General features: G+C 43.4%; 4 non-coding genes across 4 annotated transcripts; 3 read left to right on the top strand and 1 right to left on the bottom strand.

Annotated features, from left to right (window-relative positions):
• Positions 1-7,239: 7,239 nt before the first annotated feature.
• TRNAS-AGA (transfer RNA serine (anticodon AGA)) lies at positions 7,240-7,320 on the top strand. The gene has a single exon. It is a non-coding gene; the product is annotated as a tRNA-Ser (tRNA).
• Positions 7,321-15,040: 7,720 nt separating this feature from the next.
• TRNAQ-CUG (transfer RNA glutamine (anticodon CUG)) lies at positions 15,041-15,114 on the top strand. Its single transcript has one exon. It is a non-coding gene; the product is annotated as a tRNA-Gln (tRNA).
• A 1,980-nt stretch (positions 15,115-17,094) lies between these two features.
• On the bottom strand, positions 17,095-17,176 carry TRNAS-UGA (transfer RNA serine (anticodon UGA)). Its single transcript has one exon. It is a non-coding gene; the product is annotated as a tRNA-Ser (tRNA).
• A 3,686-nt stretch (positions 17,177-20,862) lies between these two features.
• Positions 20,863-20,944, top strand: TRNAS-AGA (transfer RNA serine (anticodon AGA)). The gene has a single exon. It is a non-coding gene; the product is annotated as a tRNA-Ser (tRNA).
• The last annotated feature ends 792 nt before the right edge of the window (positions 20,945-21,736 follow it).

Genomic DNA, 21,736 nt, shown 5'->3' with positions numbered 1-21,736 from the left:
GTAGGATTTCTACAGATTTTTTTTCCTAAAGCTGAGGACTCGGTGTGTCTGTCACACTGGAGAAGAGAATGAGTCCTACACTGAAGAAGTGTGAGTCCTGTAAAGTCCTTCATCTGAGTGAAAACACTGGAAAGTGGTTCATCCCACCCCATTTTTCTATGAGCAGGCCTTGAAAGTCATCACATGACCACATAGCATGGAGTCACCACTATTTCTCCAAGGCTATCTTTTTAGCGATTTATGCAGCTATCCGGTCATATAAAAGCTATGCTGAGATGCAGCTGGAAAAGGGTCTTGGGGAAAGACGAATGCCCCCAGCTGGCCCCGTGACAGATCCTGAGGACAGCTGTCCTCTTCTACATCTGGGGAACATCTTTTTTAATGTACTGTGTTTTATCATACCAGCCCAGATGCTTTATGTCTGGGAGAAATTGGAAGATCAAGCTGTGAGACAGTGGGAAATATTTAGCAAATAATTTCCTGGCGTGAGGGTCTTGCTATTACTAAGGAATATTCTGTGTACAAAGAAATAACAGTTCAATGGATTATTCCCCAGCAGGACTGGGTAATTATTCCAGCAGGATTATTCCCCAGCAGGGTGTTTCATCTGGGAAAGACATCTATAAACAAGCAATAAAGAAGAGTGCCACAATTATTTTTGCATCTTTATGTACTTGTCAAAGAAGGATTTGTATTTTTCTCCTTTTGAAAACTATATAGTTAGATTGCATTGTGAACTGACAAGCAGCCTGGATATGGAGAGTGAGAAGTCCGAGAAGGTGACAACAGGATAGAGAGGTATTTAATGATGGGCTGGAAATGCTGGGCCAACCATGCACTGTGGATGCTCGCCCCATTGTCCCACTAACTGGCTGTATGATCTAAGGCAAGTTCCTTATGGTTTCTGCTTTCTTTGTTGTAAGTCAAAAGGCTATTGCATGGGCTGATTAAAATACCATACATGAGGCCAGGCGCTGTGGCTCATGCTTGTAATCCCAGCACTTTGGGAGGCTGAGGCGAGAGGATCACCTGAGGTCAGGAGTTCGAGACCAGCCTGGCCAACATGGTGAAACCCAATCTCTACTTAAAAATACAAAAATAAGCCGGGCATGGTGGCGCATGCCTATAGTTCCAGCTACTTGGGAGGCTGAGGCAGGAGAATCGCTTGAACCTGGGAGGCGGAGGTTGCAGTGAGCAGAGATGGCGCCACTGCACTCCATCTTGGGTGACAGAGCCAGACTCCATCTCAAACAAATAAATAAAATAAAATAATGTGAAAATGCTTTGAAAAGGTATAAAGCATTATGCAAATTTGAAACTTCCATCTTAAGATTATTAAAAAAAAATGTACATGTTAAGATTATTAGAAAAACATAAAAATACAATTAAAAAAAGAAACTCCATTGAGTCATTATCCTCGCTATTATGGTGGTGTTCTGGGCATGGGAGGATACCTTTCACTTCTCATGTTTTCCATCATTCCAAACAAAGATCACAAAGAAGCTTTTCCCATAGTCTTCTGCAGGAATTCCTTTGGGGAAGCTAGGAGGCCAGGTCCATGGTCTGTTCTTGAAGCACCAGCCAAAAGCATTCCAAGATATGGACATATGGGAGCCACTGGCAGAAGGGACTTCACTAAATGCTGCACTGCTATTTTAGCAATTGTTGGGTTTCTCTGATCAAGCTTGGGCCCTTCCCTTCCTGTTTTCCAAAGACATTTTATTGCTTTAGTTGTGTGTTCCTTGCCCCCACTGATATTAGGGTGTAAAAGGGATACTAAGTTCATTTTGTGTTTTTGCATCTTTCATAGCTTTCATGTTATTAAATGTATACATGTGGGGGAAAAAAAGAATAGTTTGACCAAGGATCAAAATCCATATCTCATTTAATCTGGCCTCTCCAACTCCATGCTTGGGACAGTTGATTTCACAGAATGGAATTTGAGGAACTTCCAACATTTGACATTGGATGGTATTTTTAATACATAGCCGAGCCCCGTAAGTCCCTTTCCTCTAGCTCCAGTCCAGCGTTTTCTCTCGAAAGATAGGCCCTTCTTGTTCGTTCTTTTTCATATCTGTGGTTTTTGTTTGTGTTTAAGAACAAGTTTCGTGCGTTTTGTCAACAAGCTCACAGAGCAAACGATGACATTGTGGCACAAATTTACTGCGTCCAGGTGGCTTTAGAACGCTCCCAGATTTTCTAACTTGGGAATTTTCTTTTAGCGGCTGTTTGGACTGAGATGTAAAAACGCCATTTTCTTTGCTTTTCCGCCTTTCAGTGAGACAGTGTGGCCCAGCGGTACTTGCTCCGTTAGGGGCGATCAATTAAGTGGCTTCTTGTCGTCCTGGACAGAAAGGAATGAAGTGGTTGAAAGTGACGCTCAAGCGCGGGAGAATCCAAGTTTGGCGACGTGAAACGGGCTACCATTTGTGGTCTGAGAAACAGGAGGAGAATTGTGGAGGGAAGAGAAGAAATCTCAGGCGATCTGCGACCCAAAGATGGCTTGGTGCAATGTGACAGAAGCAAATATGACCGTCACTGGAGGGTTAGAATCCATGCCTCCACGGCGAGATCGAATCCCATGGTTAAGAGCTTTAAGGTCATTCATTCGTCCCTACACGCTAGTTAACTATAGACAGTGAGGAACTTTTCTGGCCCGATGACCTCTCAACTTTATATCGCATCCAGAAAAGAAAATACTGTAATTAATTCTGAAATTTGCAGAAAGAAAACAAAGCAAAATACAAGCTCTGAACGGTTTGCAAAAACGCAACGCAGAAAGGAGTTTTAAACCGGAGCTGAAGATTGAGCTTAGGGGAAAAGTTCTTGCATCCCTAGAGCCTCGAAGCCCAGGTTACTTATCACGGGTTTCGGGGCACACTCGCTTCCCACTCCCCTCTCCCCTCCCGGCCAGCATCGCTTTCTCAGAACTTGGTTTCTTCCACGGACCACACTGCCCATGGAGCCCTTAGTTCCTTGGAGAGGAACCACCCTTCCTTCTTCAGAATTGAAAACCAGCCAATAAGCCTCCGAATCTCTTTTTCTTTTTACTGAGTCTTTTATGAAGCCCACAGAAAGGCTCTCATTCTCTAAAGTGAAGAATTTCCCTCTGTGGTCTCTACGCTGCAGAAGGGAGGCATTTAACATAATTCTTACTAACATGAAATTTGAGGCCAGGCGTGGTGGCTCACGCCTGTAATCTCAACACTTTGGGAGGCCGAGGAGGGCGGATCACGAGGTCAGGAGATGGAGACCATCCTGGCCAACATGGTGAAACCCCGTCTCTATTGAAAATACAAAAATTAGCCGGGCGTGGTGGCGGGCACTACTCGGGAGGCTGAGGCACAAGAATCGCTTAAACCCAGGAGGCGGAGGTTCAGTGAGCCAAGATCACCACTGCACTCCAGCCTGGCAACAGAGCGAGAATCGGTTTCGAAAAGAAAAAAAAAAAAAGGAAAATAAATTTGAGCTATCTAATTTTTAGTGGATTCAGTTTTGCTTGTAGATTTTTAAAAATCCAATTTCTTTCCAATTAAGTGTGATTTGACTCTCATTTCTCATCATCTTTGGGACTATGACTCTGATGGCATTAACCTAGGCTGCTTCTTCCCTAGCTCAAAGGATTACTATGTATTCAAAAGTGCAGTTGAGGCCGGGCGTGGTGGCTCACGCCTGTAATCAAAGCTCTTTGGGAGGCCGAGGTGGGCGGATCACTTGAGGTCAGGAGTTTGAGACCAGTCTGGCCAACATGGTGAAACCCCATCTCTACTAAAAATACAAAAACATTAGCTCGGCGTGGTGGTGCGCCCCTGTAATTCCAGCTACTCAGGAGGCTGAGGCACGAGAATCACTTGAACCCGGGAGGCGGAAGTTGCAGTGAGCCGAGATCGCGCCACTGCACACTCCAGACTGGGCGACAGAGTGAGACTTCGTGTCAAAAAACAAACAGACCAAAAAACCCCAAAACAAAAGTGTATTTGAACAGGAAAGCCGGCAGAGTCTGTGAAGAGCTGACCAGAGGAGCATAACTGAAAAAGGAGGATTCTGTGACTGTCTCTCCTTCAGAAAAAGTTCACGCTCTGCTCCTTAGTGAAGGAGGGACGAGTGTTCCAAAGAAGTCTCTTTCCAAGGGAGGGAGGACATAGGAGGCAAAAGAAAACGCACAGTTCCAGGGAACAGGTTTTCCAAGAAGCTAGTCTAGCTCTGTTTTTCCTCCTTCTAGATAAGATCTGTTAAGCTATCTAATTACAGAATTACCCTCTGCTTTCAGACAGCATCTAATCAAGAACAATCTCTGCTTCTTTAAAACTTCCCCTAAAATCACCTAACACAAGATGTGTAGATCCTGTAAGTATTAATATTTTATAATAATCTTACCGAGATGCCCTACGCTTCCTTATGGTGTGTGTTCTTGCTTGCTGTAAGGAATAATAAACCTAATTTGTTCAACTACAGGTGTATTTCTGAATATTTTTGGCTGGAGGATGTTGGCACACTTTATGTTCTATATGACTTCAAAATATGGGGAGAGGAGGAAAAGAGACCAATGTGCTACTATTGCTGGTTTTGGGGAGGTGGGATTAGGAGTGTTCTTTCTCCTCCCCTCCACACCCCCAAGTGTGAGTTAGCTATCATTACGCAAGTTTTTCTTTTTCTTTCTTTTTTTTTTTTGAAGGAGTTTCGCTCTTGTTGCCCAGGTTGGAGTGCAGTGGCATGATCTCGGCTCACCGCAACCTCCGCCTCGCTGGTTCAAACGTTTCTCCTCCCTCAGCCTTCCGAGTAGCTGGGATTACAGGCATGCGCTACCACGCCCAGCTAAATTTTTTTTGTATTTTTAGTAGAGATGGGGTTTCTCCTTTTTGGTCAGGCTGGTCTCGAACTCCCGTTCTCAGGTGATTCGCCCGCCTCAGCCTCCCAAAATAGTGGGATTACAGGCGTGAGCCACCGCGCCCGGCAAGTTTTTTTAATTAATTAAGATTAAGACCGGGCGCGGTGGCTCATGCCTCTAATCCGAACACTTTGGGAGGCCCAGGCTGGCGGATCACCTGAAGTTGGGAGTTCGCGACCAGCCTGATCAACATAGAGAAACACCGTCTCTACTAAAAATACAAAATTAGCGGGGCGTGGTGGCGCATGGCTGTAATCTCAGCTACTCGGGAGGCTGAGGCAGGAGAATCGCTTGAATCCGAGAGACGGAGGTTGCGGTGAGCCGAGATCATGCCATTGCACTCCAGCCTGGGCAACAAGAGCTAAATTCCGTCTCAAAAAAGAAAGAAAAGAAAGAGAGAGAGAGAGAAAGAAAGACATTTATCTTACACATTGACACAAGAAAGATGAATCCTTGAAAGGTAGATCCAAGGACTTTGATGTCGTTGAATGTTTTCCTTAAGCAGTCCTTGGTTTGATCAACTGTCTTGTTCAGTAACTTTCACAGTCATATGCTTTTTGAATTTGTTACTGAAATAATTCCTCTAATGAGCATGTTACCTCTAATGAGCATTTAGAGGTATGTAGAATTCATGAAGCCTTGTTTGTCCTTCTCACCTGAGAATATTTAATCAAACTTTAAACATTATTTTGCATATATATTTTGATTAAAAATTCTTATAAACTTTTTATTCATAACAAAAGATTGCGACTTTCAAATAATTTTTCAGAAACCCTCATGACAGAGGCCTGCTCCAAAAATAGTCCTAAAGGGACAAGCAGAAAATAAATAAATATTTATTTATTTATTTTTGAGATAGAGTTTTACTCTAGTTGCTCAGGCTGGAGTGGCTGGAGTACAATGGCGCAATCTCGGCTCACTGCAACCTCGGCCTCCCGAGTTCAAGCAATTCTCCTGTGTCAGCCTCACGAGTAGCTGGGATTACAGGCGTATGCCACCACGCCCAGCTAATTTTTGTATTTTTAGTAGAGACAGGGTTTCATCATATTGGTCAGGCTGGTCTGGAATTCCTAACCTCAGGTGATCTACCTGCCTCGGTCTCCCAAAGTGCTGGGATTACAGGTGTTAGCCACCACGCCCAGCTGAAAATAAAGATTTAAAATACATTATACAATCTTTTAAAGCAAATGACTGGACGTTTTCCAAAGATGGCCAATGGAAAAACCCATTAGTAATGCTCTGGTTCGATATAAAGATCTATATATAGAAAGTAAGTGTGATGCATTCTTACTTTCCATGACCACATTTATTCTGTTTATCAGTCATGACATAATTAACCTTCTCTAGGTACAGATAAAAGGAAATTATTTGATTTTGAAAAAGATTTAGTTTTCTGGAAAAAACTTTCTCAGTGATATATGAATTAAATAGAATGCTACGTAAAAGGCACTTTGTTACTTCTGGTTAAATATAATATATTAAAACCAAACAATTAGCTTTCTCAAGATGCATCAAATTCATTTTGCCGATTAACATTTTTCTGACCATAAAGTGGGACCTGTACATCTATGCATCTTGGGATCTGGCACCCACATTTAGAGTTTTTTGTTTTTTGTTTTTTTCATTTCATTTCATTTCTATAGAACATCTGGGCATTCTGCTAAAGGAACTGGTGAGTTACAAACGTAAAAAGGAGAACTGGAAATGTGCTTTATTGGTTAAATTTGGTTTGATCAACCATTGCATTGTTCACAAAATTAAACCAAGTAGTCAATTTTTTAGAAAGTAACTAGCATCTATTAGGATCTAGGATTTCCCAGGAAAAGAACTCATGGGCCGGCTTTACTTGCAAATTTCTTCTTAACCCGTCTGGAAAGTGAAAGCGCATTGTCATTTGCGAAACAATTTCCCAAATACAATGAGATAAATATTTTAGGTTTACATTTAGGCGCTTAGGGGCACCAAGTGAGAAGATCCAGAGGTTTTTTGTATCTTTTTTCTCTCCCTCAGCTTAGCTGAGGGAGCATTTCCTTCTCTGAAATCCATTAAGCAACAGTGTCATTCAGCGAGGAGGTTGGTCTTCTGGAAGTTCTAGCAGAAGGTCCCATCGTCTAGCAGAAGGTCCCAGGTTTAAAACTAGGATTAAGGCCGGGCTCCACCTCCGTGGTGAGTAAATCTGTTTTCAGTTTCGAGGACTCCAGCAACCAGCACAGAGCCAAACTTGCCCCCAGGGGAGCTGGTTGTTGAATTGACCCGGTTTGTTCAAAATAAAGATGCTTGTGTGGTGGATACACTCATCTTAGTGATTCCAAAGTTCTGTCATGTCTGTAGTTATATCGTTATGACTGTCTGTAGTCGTGGCCGAGTGGTTAAGGCGATGGACTAGAAATCCATTGGGGTCTCCCGCGCAGGTTCGAATCCTGCCGACTACGTTTGAAATTTTACCCTAAAATGGGGTCAGGTTAATGTAATACGGAAAATATAGGAGCACTTGTATCATCTTTCGCCCCTCTGGTTAATGTAAGGCGGAACGAACACAAGCACTTATATCATCGTTAGCTCGTCTCTAATTCTACCTTGGAGGTGTATGTGTTTGCTGTCAGAATGTCGCTGAGCTGCCCGAAGTAAATAAACTAGTAACCTCAGTAATCCTCCTTCACTGGCAACGTGCAGTGCTCCAGGGTCTCACCGGGTTTTCTCTCCTCCAAACCCTGCTCAAAGTAAGCTCTTTCAAGAGCTTGGTGAAAGTGTTATTCACAGAAACCATGGAGTATATATAGTCTACACCACAAATGGGAGCTATCTGTATTTTTAAAAAGTATTAAGTAAAATTGACTTTTAAAAAGCACTTACATGAATATACACATAGCCATTACCATATCAGGATACACACCAGTTCTATCAATCCATAAGCCTCCCTAGCACTGTTCCTTTATAGTCTCATCCTAATCCCACACATAGCAGCTGACAATCATAAATACCCTATCCATTTGTATATTTGGGCCTTTTGGAAAATGTCGTAGAAATGGAATCATACAGTATGTAACTTTTTGAGATCAGCTTCTTTTGCTTAGCATAATGACTTAAGATTTACCCAAGTTGGCAGGGAGCGGTGGCTCACGCCTGTAATCCCAGCACTTTGGGAGGCCGAGGAGGACAGATCACGAGGTCAGGAGATGGAGACCATCCTGGCTAATAGGATGAAACCCCGTCTCTACTAAAAATACAAAAAATTAGCCGGGCGTGGTGGCGGGCGCCTGTAGTCCCAGCTACTCGGAAGGCTGAGCCAGGAAAATGGCGCGAACCCGGGAGGCGCAGTTTGCAGTGAGCCTAGATCGCGCCACTGCACTCCAGCCTGGGCTACAGAGCAAGACTCCGTCTCAATAAAAAGAAATAAATAAAGATTTTCCCAAGTTGTTACAAATATCAAAATTTCATTCCTTTTTGCTCTTGAATAGAATTCCATTGCACGGATGTACCACAGTTTATCCACTCATTGAAGGACATTTGTGTTGTGTGACATTTGTTTCCAGTATGGGGCAATTGTGAAAAAAGAAGTTGCATTTCATAATGGCTAATGATGTCAAACATCTTTTTGTGTGCTTATTTGCCATCCTTATACTCTGTTTGGTAAAGTGTTTATGCCTTTACCCAATTTTTATTGGGTTGTTTTCTTATTGTTGAGTTTTAAGGATTCTTTATATATTCTAGATACAATTTCTCTATCAGATACATGACTTACAAATATTTTCTGCCAGTCTTTACTTTTTTAGTGTCTTAACAGTTTCTTTTGCAGAACAAATGTGTTAAAAGTTGATTAAGTCCAATGTATTTTTTTTTCTTTTTTGGAAAGTGTCATATCTAAGAACTCATCACCCAACTCAAGGTCATGTGGATATTCTGTTATGTTTTCTTTTAACAGTTTTATAGTTTTATGTTTACATTTGCATATATGATCAATTTTTTAGTTAATTTTTGTATAAATTGTGAGACTTGTGGTTAGGATTTCTTTTCTTTCTTCCTTCCACTTTTCCTTCCACTTCTTCCTTCCACGCCTTCCTTACTTTTTTTCCTTCCTTTCTTTCTCTCCTTTTCTCTCCTTTCCTTCTTTCCTTTGCATATGGATAGCCCATTGTCCCAATATTATTTGTTGAACAATTTTAATTTCTTCATTTATTTTATTTGCACCTTTGTCAAAAATCAATTCGCCATATTTGTGTAAATTTATTTCTGGGAATCTCAGTTCTGATCAATTGATCTACATGTTTATATTTCTGCCAATACCTTACTATCGTGATTACTGAAGTTTGTATTAAATCTTAAAACCAGGTAATGTGACTATTCACTGCATTTTTTCAAAATTGATTTAGCTATTCTAATTCTTTCATCTATCCATATAAAGTTTAGAATCAGCTTTTCTCTATCTCCAAAAAATTCCACTGGAATTTTGATAGCAATTGCATTACATCTATACTCAATCTGGGGAGAACACATAGGATAATTCTGGTGTTCTTTTTCCATCCTTACACTCTTTTGTTTACTCTTTTATTATCAGAGTCTTCCAATAATTATTTCATGCATTCTGCCCATAACTTATAGTTGTGTTTGATAGGAGAAAAAATGTAAAACACACTTCATCTCACCTGGAAATAGGAACTTGGGATACTATCTTTTTATGATAATGAAACAAGATCTCCTAGAAATAAAGAATAAAGTAGCAGGGGAAAAGAAAAACATTTAATGAAAAATTTGGAAGTTACAATTTAGAATTACTTCAAAAACAGTAGGAAAACATCAAAGATGGAAAATAGTAGTGGAAAGAAAATTGGACAACCCATTCCAGAGATTCAATATCATCTGATTACTGGGAGTTCCAGCAAGACAAAGGAAAAATGGAGGATAATTTTATCAAGAAATATAAGAAAAATTCTCAGAACTGAAGGACTTGAAGATCTAGATGGGAAGGATTGCCCTTTATGACTAACGCTTTTAGCATCAAGTCTAGAAAATATTTCCTTGGGTCAAAGTCATAAAGATATTCCCCGATGTTGTATTCTACAAGCTTTGTTTGCTTACTTTTATATTCAGATCTACAGTCAATCTGGAATTGGCTTAGTGGATAATGTGAAAGAGGTAAATTTAATTTTTTTTCCTTGTAGATAATCATCTGATCACTTTTTTTTCTTCTAGATATTCACCATTTATTCAAAGACTGGATTCTATGTCGTGCTATTGTCTATCTTTGGGCAATGTCATGTTTTTTAAAATTATGTTACATTTCTATCTTTCTGTTTGGTAAAGTAAGTCTTCTAACTTTGCTTTCCTTTTTCAAGATGAGTTAGGCTACTTTAGTCCTTTTCACTTTCATATTTTTTTAATGAATTTATCAATCTCTTTCCAAAAACCTGATATTATTGTAACTAAAAATGCAGGGGAAATGGGGACTTATTGGTTAACAGGTATAGGGAAGATGTAAAAATTTCTGGAGATAGATGGTGGGGATGGTTGCAAAATAATGCAACATACTTAATGCCACTTAGCTGTACACTTCCAAATGGTTAAGGTTATAACTTTTATGTTTTGTGTATTTTACCACAATAAAAATCAAAAAAGATAAAAAGATGACCACTTTATTGACTTTGTTGATCATCTCTATTTCATATTAATGTCTGCTGTTTGCATTAATAATGCATTAATATCTGCTCTTTGCCTCATTATTTCTTTCTCTAAAATTCTCTTGGGAGTAAATTATTGATTGGTCACTAATTTCATGCAATACAAGCTTAGATCACTAATCTTATTTTATTTATATACTATAGTATTTAAGGATTTCTTAGTGCATTTCTAGCTGCATACTACATATTTTGATATGTACTATTTTTATTATCATTTATTTCAAAATAGGGCCTAATTTTGATGGACATTTTTTCTTTAAACCATGAATTATTTAGAAGTGTTTTTATCATTTTGCAAATAAATACAATTTTTAATTTTTATGTTTTGATTTCTGACACAGTTTTATTGCTGTAAAATAATAGCTTGTATCTAACCCTGTTATGTTTTTGGAGCATTGCTTTATGGTCTGGTAAAATGTCAAATTTGATAATTCGATGTGTGTTTGAAAAAAGTTTCACTCCTCCCTCTCCCTCTCCCTCTCCCTCTCCCTCTCCCTCTCCCTCTCCCTCTCCCTCTCCCTCTCCCTCTCCCTCCCTCTCCCTCCCCCTCTCCCTCCCCCTCTCCCTCCCCCTCTCCCTCCCCCTCTCCCTCCCCCTCTCCCTCCCCCTCCCCCCTCCCTCCCCCTCCCTCCCCCTCCCCCTCCCCCTCTCCCTCTCCGTCTCCCTCTCCTCTTTCTTCGGTCTCCCTCTCCTTCTTTTTCGGTCTCCCTCTGTTGCCGGGGCTGGACTGTGCTGCCGTAATCTCGGCTCGCTGCAACCTCCCTGCCTCGGGCTCCTGTGATTCTCCTGCCTCGGCCTGCCGAGTGCCTGGGATTGCGGGCGCGCGCCGCCACGCCTGACTGGTCTTTGTATTTTTGGTGGAGACGGGGTTTCGCCGTGTTGACCGGGCTGGTATCCGGCTCCTGGCCTCGAGTGATCTGCCCGCCTCGGCCTCCCGGGGTGCTGGGATTGCAGACGGAGTCTCACTCACTCGATGCTCAGTGTTGCTCAGGCTGGAGTGCAGTGGCGTGATCTCGGCTCGCTACAGCCTCCACCTCCCAGCCGCCTGCCTTGGCCTCCTAAAGTGCTAAGATTACAGCCTCTGCCCCGCCGCCACCCCGTCTAGGAAGTGAGGAGCGTCTCTGCCTGGACGCCCATCGTCTGGGATGTGAGGAGGCCCTCTGCCCGGCCGCCCCGTATGAGAAGTGAGGAGAGCCTCTGCCTGGCCGCCATCCCGTTTAGGAAGTGAGGAGCGTCTCTGCACCGCCGCCCGTCGTCTGGGATGTGAGGAGCGCCTCTGTCCGGTCGCCCCGTCTGGGAGGTGAGGAGCACCTTTGCCCGGCCGCCCCGTCTGGGAAGTGAGGAGCGCCTCTGCCTGGCCGCCCCGTCTGGGATGTGAGGAGCGCCTCTGCCCGGCCGCCCTGTCTGGGAAGTGAGGAGCGCCTCTGCCTGGCCGCCCTGTCTGGGAGGTGAGGAGCGCCTCGGCCTGGCTGCCACCCCGTCTGGGAGGAAGTGAGGAGCGCCTCTGCCCGGCCGCCCCATCTGGGAAGTGAGAAGGACCTCTGCCCAGCCGCCCCGTCTGGGATGTGAGGAGCACCTCTGCCCAGCTGCCCCGTCTGGGAAGTGAGGAGAGCCTTGCCCGGCCGCCCCGTCTGGGAGGTGAGGAGTGCCTCTGCCTGGCTGCCACCCCGTCTGGGAGGAAGTGAGGAGCGCCTCTGCCCGGCCGCCCCGTCTGGGAGACGAGGAGCGCCTCTGCCCGGCCACCCCGTCTAGGAAGTGAGGAGTGCCTCTGCCCGGCCGCTCCCTCTGGGAGGTGAGGAGCGCCTCTGCCTGGCTGCCACCCCGTCTGGGAGGAAGTGAGGAGCGCCTCTGCCCGGCCGCCCCGCCTGGGAGGTGAGGAGCGCCTCTACCCGGCTGCCCATCGTCTGGGATGTAAGGAGCGCCTCTGCCCGGCCGCCCCGTCTGGGATGTGAGGAGCGCCTCTGCCCGGCCGCCCTGTCTGGGAGGTGAGGAGCGCCTCTGCCCGGCCGCCCTGTCTGGGAGGTGTACCCAACAGCCCCGAAGAGACAGCGACCATCGGGAGCGGACCATGAGGACGATGGCGGTTATGTTGAAAAGAAAGGGGGGAAGTGTAGGGAAAGGAAGGAGAGATCAGATTGTTGCTGTGTCTGAGTAGAAAGAGGCGGGCATAGGAGACTCCATTTTGTTCTGTCTAGGAGAAATTCTTCTGCCTTGGGATGCTGTTGATCTATGGCCTTTCCCCCAGCCCCGTGCTATCTGAAACATGTGCTGTGTCAACTCAGGGTTAAATGGATTAAGGGCGGTGCAAGATGTGCTTTGTTAAACAGATGCTTGAAGGCAGCATGCTCTTTAAGAGTCATCACCACTCCCTAATCTCAAGTACCCAGGGACACAAACACTGCAGAAGGCCGCAGGGACCTCTGCCTAGGAAAACCAGAGACCTTTGTTCATGTGTTTATCTGCTGACCTTCTCTCCACTATCATCCTATGACCCTGCCATATCCCCCTCTCCGAGAAACACCCAAGAATGATCAATAAATACTTAATAAAAAAAAAAAAGAAAAAAGTTTGAATCCTGAAGTCGATATGTGCACTGTTCTCTATATATGTATGTTATATGAACTGCATTATTTTGCTTTACAGTTACTTTTCCATTTATGTTTTTATTAGTTTTTCAGAGAGGCATATTACACTAAAATATTACACTATAATTGTGGTTTTATCTGCTCCTGCTTTTACTTCCATGAACTCCTGGATTTTTTTTTCTCTCCATCTTTTTTTTTTTTTTTTTTTTTTTGAGACGGAGTCTCGCTCTGTTGCCCAGGTTGGAGTGCGGTGGCACTATCTCGGCTCACTGCAACCTCCGCCTCCTGGGTTCAAGGGATTCTCCTGTCTCAGCCTCCTGAGTAGCTGGGATTACAGGCGTGCGCCACCACGCCCGGCTAATTTTTGTGTTTTTAGTAGAGACGGGGTTTCACCATTTTGGTCAGGCTGGTCTCGAGCTCCTGACCTTGTGATCCGTCCGCCTCGGCCTCCCAAAATGTTGGGATTACAGGCGTGAGCCACCGTGCCCGGCCTCTCCATCTCTTTATGTCCTAGAAGCCAGAAATTCTGGATAGAGAATGGCTTATGTAATAGCTATAATTTGGAAATCCCAGACACTACCTCCAAGTGAACAACTGCAATAAGAAAAGCCTAGGAGAAAAAAATCTGAGTTCAATTTACGCAGGCTTTAGAATATCCACTGGGACTTTAAATAAATACTTTTACTTAGACATGCTTTTACACGTTTCCTTCCTCAAAAGAAATGATGAAAATATAATTCAAATACAATTTATCTTATGAGAAACTCTGGATGATGCTGAGTAGAAGTTGCAGTAAAGGTTCCAATCAACCCCTGCTTTAAAATGAGCCTCGTTCTTTTTTTTTTGTTTTTTTGTTTTTTTTTTTTGTTTTGTTTTTTTTGGTTTTTTTTTTTTGAGACTGAGTCTCGCTCTGTCGCCCAGGCTGGAGTGCAGTGGCGCGATCTCAGCTCACTGCAAGCTCTGCCTCCTGGATTCACGCCATTGTCCTGCCTCAGCCTTCCGAGTAGCTGGGACTACAGGCGCCCACCAACACGCCCGGCTAAGAACCTCGTTCTTAACCTAGCTGACTCCACCTGACCTAGAAATGGCTGTGTCTGTAGTCTCCCAAAATTGTATCATCATAACCTCTCCGAGACCAGGGAGACACAGGGAACCGGTTTGACTAGAGTTATAGCTTCATGCGTGGGTGCAGATTTGCCTCCACTTTACAATATTGAGGTTAGTGAATCACGCAGCCTCAATTTAAAGAGTTTTTTTTTTTTTAGCAGCTTTATGCTTAATTTCACTTGAGTAATTTTTTTTCTTAATTGTTACAACTAGTTTACATGATAGAGAGAAGGCCAAAGTTAAATAATTCTCAGTCGATCGCACTGAACCTTCAATAATTTTGTGAATTCCCTGGAATCAACATATTAAAGGTTGTTTTCCTAGAGGCAATAAACCTGATAACTCACCTATGTGGAGAAAAATATCCCGTGTCTGAAATTGAGCAGAGTTGCAGATAAGGCATGAGTTCTCCAAGACTTAATTTCCCCGTTTTTATGGGGGACTAGAAGCGTCTACTTAATCTAGCTTTTAAGCATTAAATTGCAGAAAGAATAGAAGAAGTTCGGTCCAGTTCAGGTACGTATAAAAGTCGCTCAATTTTTCTTAATGAAGAAAGCAAGGCTCAGGACCACCAAGTTTCTGAGTTAATTGAGGGTTAGGAGAAAGGGAGACTTTATGGGTCAATGTAATCGGCAAAAATAAATAAATAGATCCCCCAGGGTTTTCTTTGAAAGGATGTTCTCAGTGGGCATAAACTAAGGATTTTTGCTTTGATAAATTAAATGCGTTTAGTAGAATGCCTATAACCCAGCATGAGCAATTGTTGGGTGAAGAGTAGCAAGAGGGGTTCCATGGTGTAATGGTTAGCACCCTGGACTCTGAATCCAGCGTATCCGTAGTTCAAGTCTCGGTGGAACCTGCTCAGGGACATACATATACATATGTATTCTTTTCCCTACTTCTTGTTTTCCCCAGGGAAAACAGTCGCTACATAAATTACCAAAATCAATTTTCGGCCTGATATCTTCCATGAATTCCTACTACTCCCGATAGTACACTTGATCTTAGTCGAACGGCCAAGAAGCTATGCAAGTCCCAATATATCTGCCTCTGGGTGAGGAGGCGGAATAGAATCCACTTTCCGGGATCACAGCTCACTACAGCCTCGACCTCCCCAGGCTCAGGTGATCCCAGGTAGCTGAGACTACAGGTGCGCGCCACCACAGCCGGCTAAATTTTTGTTTGTTTTGTGGAGGGAGACAGGGTTTTCGCTATTTTGCCCAGGATGGTCTCGAACTCCTGGGCTCAGGCTATCCTTCCGCTTCCATCTCCCAAAGTACTGGGATTACAGGAGTAAGCCATGGCGCCCGTCCTGAAGGGATTGTTTCTTTCAATAATTTGTGAAGTCCATGGAAACATTTTTGTCCCCTGAACATGATGGAGGAAGTAGGAAGTGCTGATAAAAAGAATCTGCTCTTGGGTCTTTATGCAGGAGAGCTGAGGTTTTAATTACTACGAATGCAAAATTTGGGCAACTTTGTAATTCTTTCCTTTGTAAAGTTATTTTTCTTTTCTTTTTCTTTTTCTTTTTTTTTTGTCGTTGTTGTTTTTACCTCACTTACTTCTGATATATGCAGCATAAGTACAATTTGTCTCCATCTCTGGGGCCAAGATAGTCTTTTACCTTTCTGTCAAACCAGTCTTGTACTGTGCATCCAAATCCTGTTGGCTGAAAAAGGATTTTTTGCTATCAGGCTCTAGTGTTCAGTAGCTTAAATGGTCTAATGTGTTGGCAAGCCCTTTATAAACTGTTAAGAAACACCCTACTCAAAAACAGACAAACTCCCGTAGACTGATGAGCGGTATGCCCTGCATCAAAGTATTGTATGCAAATCTGTGATTGTTGGCAGTGTCATCTCTGAGAAACAGATAAAGTTTATTTACCATATATATATATAAAGAAGATAACTCATGCGTCAAACACCCCATGGGCAGCAATATCCCACCCCAGGCTAAACCCAGCGGCTTAAATCATACCACTTTGTGGCCTCATTACCAGTAGAGACAGGATGAAGTCAGAACAGTGAACCAGCTCTGAATGATAGAGGTAGGTGGTGTTAATTCCCAGTACAGGTAGAAGACTGAGACGCCTGTTGGGTGCTGGGGTCTTGGAGCCAAAATCAAGAGATGAATTCAAGTTACAACTTACTGCCTTCTCGCTGTGAGACCTTGGCCATATGTACATGCCTGTGGACCTTCCAGTCTGTATAATGACTATGTTGTGAGGATTTACAAATTATAAGCCATGTAAAGACCTTGATGGTGATGTGTAGTAAGTACTTGAAAAATAGGACCTGCTATTTATCTGTTTTGGGTACTCATAAATCTAACCCTGAATCTGCTAACAACTTGATAATTTGGGGGGTGCCCCCAGTGGAATTTACAAAACTTGAATTCACGACCCCATCTGGAAGTCCTCAGTTAAAATATCATTTCATTGTGCAGCATTGGGTAGTTTCTTCATCTGTAAAATGCAGATAAAAATATGCTGTTGGTGCTTAACTCATATCTTGGAACGTACTAAGTATTTAATGAAAATTACCTGTTAGTGGTAAAGCTTTTTGTGAATCCTGATTTCTTTTGAGCTGACAGTAGTTATGAGGATACCAAGGCGCTGTTTAGTGCAGGAGAGGCTGAAGTCTTGCTGGCTGTGATTAGAGGGATTTATACTAGCTTTGAAGTAATGGCAACATAAGGTAGTCTCCATTCACTGAGTAAAGAGGATATTATCTGAATGTGTAGTGGGAGGATTGTGTAGGAGAGCAGCAAATGGAGTACAAGAATTGATTAAATTAGCTGAGGAAATCTAAGGAAAGGAGGGAACTGTACCCGGTAAAATCGTAGTCGACAGGATTCGAACCTGCGCGGGGAAACCCCAATGGATTTCAAGTCCATCGCCTTAACCACTCGGCCACGACTACCTACCTACAGCGTGGTTGCCGGCTGGGGTGAACTTACCATAGGTGAGTGGAGCGCTCGGAAGTAGTTGGTCTTCAGTCTCGTCAGGGCCTCTGCTCACGAACGAAAGAGCTCATTCAGAGCACATCAATAACCAGAACATAGTGCATAGTGTGGCAATTCAACACAGGACTCCTAGACAAGCGACTCAAAGTTCCTGGGCGCTGGAGCTTGCCCGCTAGCCGCTGAAAGCCGCGGACACCACGTTCACACCTAATTCTCACGAACCCGCAGAAAGGGATTATTGAATTGAGAGTCCAAGCAACCTCAAGCCTCTGAATACCAATGGGAGAAGCAATGGGAATTAAGGGAAGGCACGAGAGTGGGGGATCATCTGCGTTTACGTACAGTTAAAATCTAAATCAGGAGCTTCTTCGATGACATTCAACTGACTTACTCTTCCGAAGGAACGGCTAAAACCGGACTGGAGCGGGCGTGCGAGCTGAGGAGGGGGCTTGTTTCTGTCCTAACTGGAAAAGATGACTCTGGAGAGGTCTCTGACTCTTCAGGTAAATATAATTCCCGTCAGTTCTGGTGAAGGACGCGAGACCATTCCCAAGAGCCAAAGCCTTCAGCCACCCGAGCCCGGGTAAAAGGAAGAACTCAGAACACAGGTTTCCAAATATCTTAGGGAGAGTCCAGCACAGAAAAACGCAAAAAGATGGAAACAAGTAAATGTCAGGATAAATCTAGCTAAATTTATAAGGTTGATTCTTGCTTCAGATACTACAGTATTGTCAGAGTGGAAAAATAAGGGGTAGACTTGAATCAGATTCCTTTTTAGACAAATGTCAGGGGGAAAGTCTCCGAATTCTGGGAATGGAAGTGAGTCGGCCACGCAGATACAAAGGGAAAGTGACCTCCCTGACCGAGGCCTGCAATGTCTCTGACAGTGAAATCGCGCCCACATTTGTTTTTCCCTCTAAAATAGCAAGAAATGTGTTCCCTTCGTTGTACTCTTGCAAATATTATTTGGTCTTATTACTGCGGCACTTGCTGTATCTTCAATTTAGGCTTAGAAATAGTTTGTAACCTTTGACACAGTAAATTTATTTTCAAGTTCTTTGTCCCTGGGCAGTCTTCGCAAGGTGTTGTCCTCGCACAGCAGCTTGTGCACCACCTGGGAACTTAGGAGAAATGCAAATTCTTGGGCTTGAACTCAGATCTCAGAATCAGAAACTGGAGTGGTGTGGTTCGTGTGGGGTGAGGGGGGCGGGCGGGGCGCGGGGGAGGAGGAGGGTGTCTAGCAGTCTGTTTTAACAATCTATCCTGCCGGTCGCGGAGGCTCACGCCTGTAATCCCAGCACTTCGGGAGGCTGAGGCGGGTGGATCACGAGGCGGGTGGATCACGAGGTCAGGAGATCGAGACCATCCTGGCTAACATGGTGAAACCCCGTCTCTACTAAAAATACAAAAAATTAGCCGGGCGTGGCGGCAAGCGCCTGTAGTCCCAGCTACTAGGGAGGCTGAGGTAGGAGAATCTCTTGAACCTGGGAGGCAGAGGTTGCAGTGAGCCAAGATCGCGCCACTGCACTCTGGCCTGGGAGACAGAGCAAGACTCCGTCTCAAAAAACAAACACACAAACAAACAAACAAACAAATCATCCTAGTGATTCTGATGCCCACTGAAGTTTCAGAACTGCTCTCCTAGAGAAATAGTCTTTTTATTTGTTTGTTTGTTCGTTTGTTTGTTTTATATTTTATAAATAGAAATGCGGCGCCTCACAATGTTGACCAGCCTGGTCTTAAACTCCTGGTTCAAACCCCTGGTCTCAAGCCATTCTTCCATCTCCACCTCCCAAAGTTCTGGGATTACAGGTGTGAGCCACTGCACCCAGCCAGGAAATAAGCTTAACCAAAGGAAGACATATACTACACAGGAATCTTTATTTTTATTTCTAATTGTGATAGTGAAAAATAGATATTAAAATGGGAGTTGTTTATTATTATTATTGCTCCATCTGCCTAATAGATCATTCCCAAGCCACTAGAAACGACATGCTGGAAGACTGTAATAGTTCTGGGAAAATGTTAGAGTATTGCACTTAGTGTTGCAATTCAATACAGGACTCCTAAACAAGCGACTCAAAGTTCCTGGGCGCTGGAGCTTACCCACTAGCCGCTGATATCCGCGGACACCACGTTCACACCTAATTCTCACGAACCCGCAGAAAGGGAGTATTGAATTGAGAGTCCAGGCAACCTCAAGTCTGTAAATGCCAATGGGGGAAGCAACGGGAAATAAGGGAAGGCACGAGAGTGGGGAGTCATCTGCGTTTAAGCGCAGTTAAAATCTAAATCAGGAGCCTCTTCGATGGCGTTCAACTGGCTTGCTCTTCCAAAGGAACGGCTAAAACCGGACTGACATGGGCTTGCGAGGTGAGGAGGGGGCTCGTTTCTATCCTAACTGGAAAAGATGACTCTGGAGAGGTCTCCGACTCTTCAGCCAAACATGATTCCCGTAAGTTCTGGTGAAGGACGCGAGACCATTCCCAAGAGCCAAAGCCTCCAGCCACTCTAGCCCAGGGAAAGGGAGGAATTCAGAACACAGGTTTCCAAAAATCTTAAGGAGAGTCCAGCACAGAAAAATGCAAAAAGACGAAAACACGTAAATGTCAGGATAAATCTAGGTAAATTAATAAGGTTGATTCTTGCTTCAGATACTACAAAATGGTTAACACCAGGATCAGCTAATTTTCCCCCAGTTGCATATTTCATATTTGTGGAGTACTCCTCCTTAAAAGGTAACATCCTGGTACATAGAGAAATGACAGTTTGGCTTACTGACAAATATTGGATGATGACAATTGCCTCGCCCTTTTAAGGCTTACTGTTGGCATACACTGCTTGCCGGTTTAGTTTCATAAATGGATACCTGAGAAATATGTTTAAAATCTTGTTGATTTTGCTTCTGTAGAGCACTTAGAAATAATGCTGAAGGCACAAATAGAGTCCATGAGCAAAGAGCAGTGAACATCATCTAAGATGTGTAGGTTACTGATCTAAATCTAATTCTCAGGTGTTGTGTAGGTTTGCATTCTCATCTTAGCCCCTCATTTCCTTATTTATGATGTAAAGACTAAATGAGGCCAAATATATAAATGAGGGTAGTTTGCAAAATGTGAGGTCTTATATACATGTTAGTGACTAACATTATTTTGCTAAAAGTATATCCTGGAGTACATTTCATATAAGCATTATAGAAGTGCACTTCATTTCTTTTATCAGTTGCAGAAGCTTCCATTCTATGGATCTTCCAAAATTTATTTTAAAAGTCAAACATCGATGGCCATTTGAAGTTGTTCAAATCGTCGCTATAACTCAAAAATTTGCAGCGAATGTTAGAGCGTGTCCCAGTTGTTGCGGGTGTCTCCTGCATCCCCATCCCCTGAAGGAGCAGGAAGCTTGATCTCTGGGAATGCATCCTGCTTAGTCTCCTTCTATCAGAACGTCAGAATAAGGGGTTCTCCCAGGTCTGAGGATAAAGTGTTACTTGTCAGTTTGAAACAACAGCATGATAATCATCTAACTAATGCCAAAGAATAAGAAACATTGACAGCAAATACAGTTTCTGGCAGAAAATTTGACCTTTCCAAGAGAGCTAAAGTTCAGTACAGTGACTTATGCTAATGGGCAAAACAATCTTCGTGTAGTCGTGGCCGAGTGGTTAAGGCGATGGACTAGAAATCCATTGGGGTTTCGCCGCGCAGGTTCGAATCCTGCCGACTACGATAGCGTTTCCCTTTGCAAAGGGGATGTAACACCTTATCGGATGGGATAACCTGACTTTCTCTTCCCAAAAGAAGCCTGGCTGTTCCAACCTGATCAGACTTTTTCTCTTTATATGCCCACTAAAAATACTCTGCCACCTTCCTGAAACAATGAGGAAAATGTGTACTTATTTGAAAAAAAAAAAAAAAAAAAAGGTAATTCCACCAGACTCTTACTGGTATTTTACCCCCAAGAAAAGCCATGGTGATGCTGTCATGTTTCCTGCAATCGATGCCCTGTTTTGAAGGCAGCTTTCCTTAAAAATTGTTGCTAGGAGTGTTTGTGTCTCACAGAATTGTTCCCTTGTTAGGGATCTACTTCAGTCAAGTAAACATCCTCATTCATACAGAAAAGGAAATTCCAGGAAATTCAGGATCAAATACAAGTGAAAGCAAAGACTCAGATATGGTCGCCAAGATGGGAGTAACTTGGGCATTATTAAGCAAACAACTAAGCAATTAAATATATTAAGTAAGGCAATTTTCCTTGAAATCATATAAAAACGAACTGACGACGTCAAGCCAGACTGGCTTGTCCAGGTGTCCAGGACGATGATGAGGCAAGAGGGACTGAAAAGAAAGTGAGGGTGTTACTATGTTCAGAGCACGGAAAGATAATCAGCTCAGGTGCAGAATCACATTGTGTGATTAACAACTATGGTTAAATAATGCATTGGCCAAAGCAATGCTAGCCACAGTAGAGTACTTTTTAAGGAATTCCTAGGGGAATTCTATCACTGCCTTGGAAGCTTG

The sequence above is a fragment of the Pongo pygmaeus genome, chromosome 5, assembly GCF_028885625.2.
Source record: "Pongo pygmaeus isolate AG05252 chromosome 5, NHGRI_mPonPyg2-v2.0_pri, whole genome shotgun sequence".
Taxonomy (NCBI): domain Eukaryota; kingdom Metazoa; phylum Chordata; class Mammalia; order Primates; family Hominidae; genus Pongo; species Pongo pygmaeus.
This window is presented reverse-complemented; position numbering and strand designations above follow the sequence as displayed.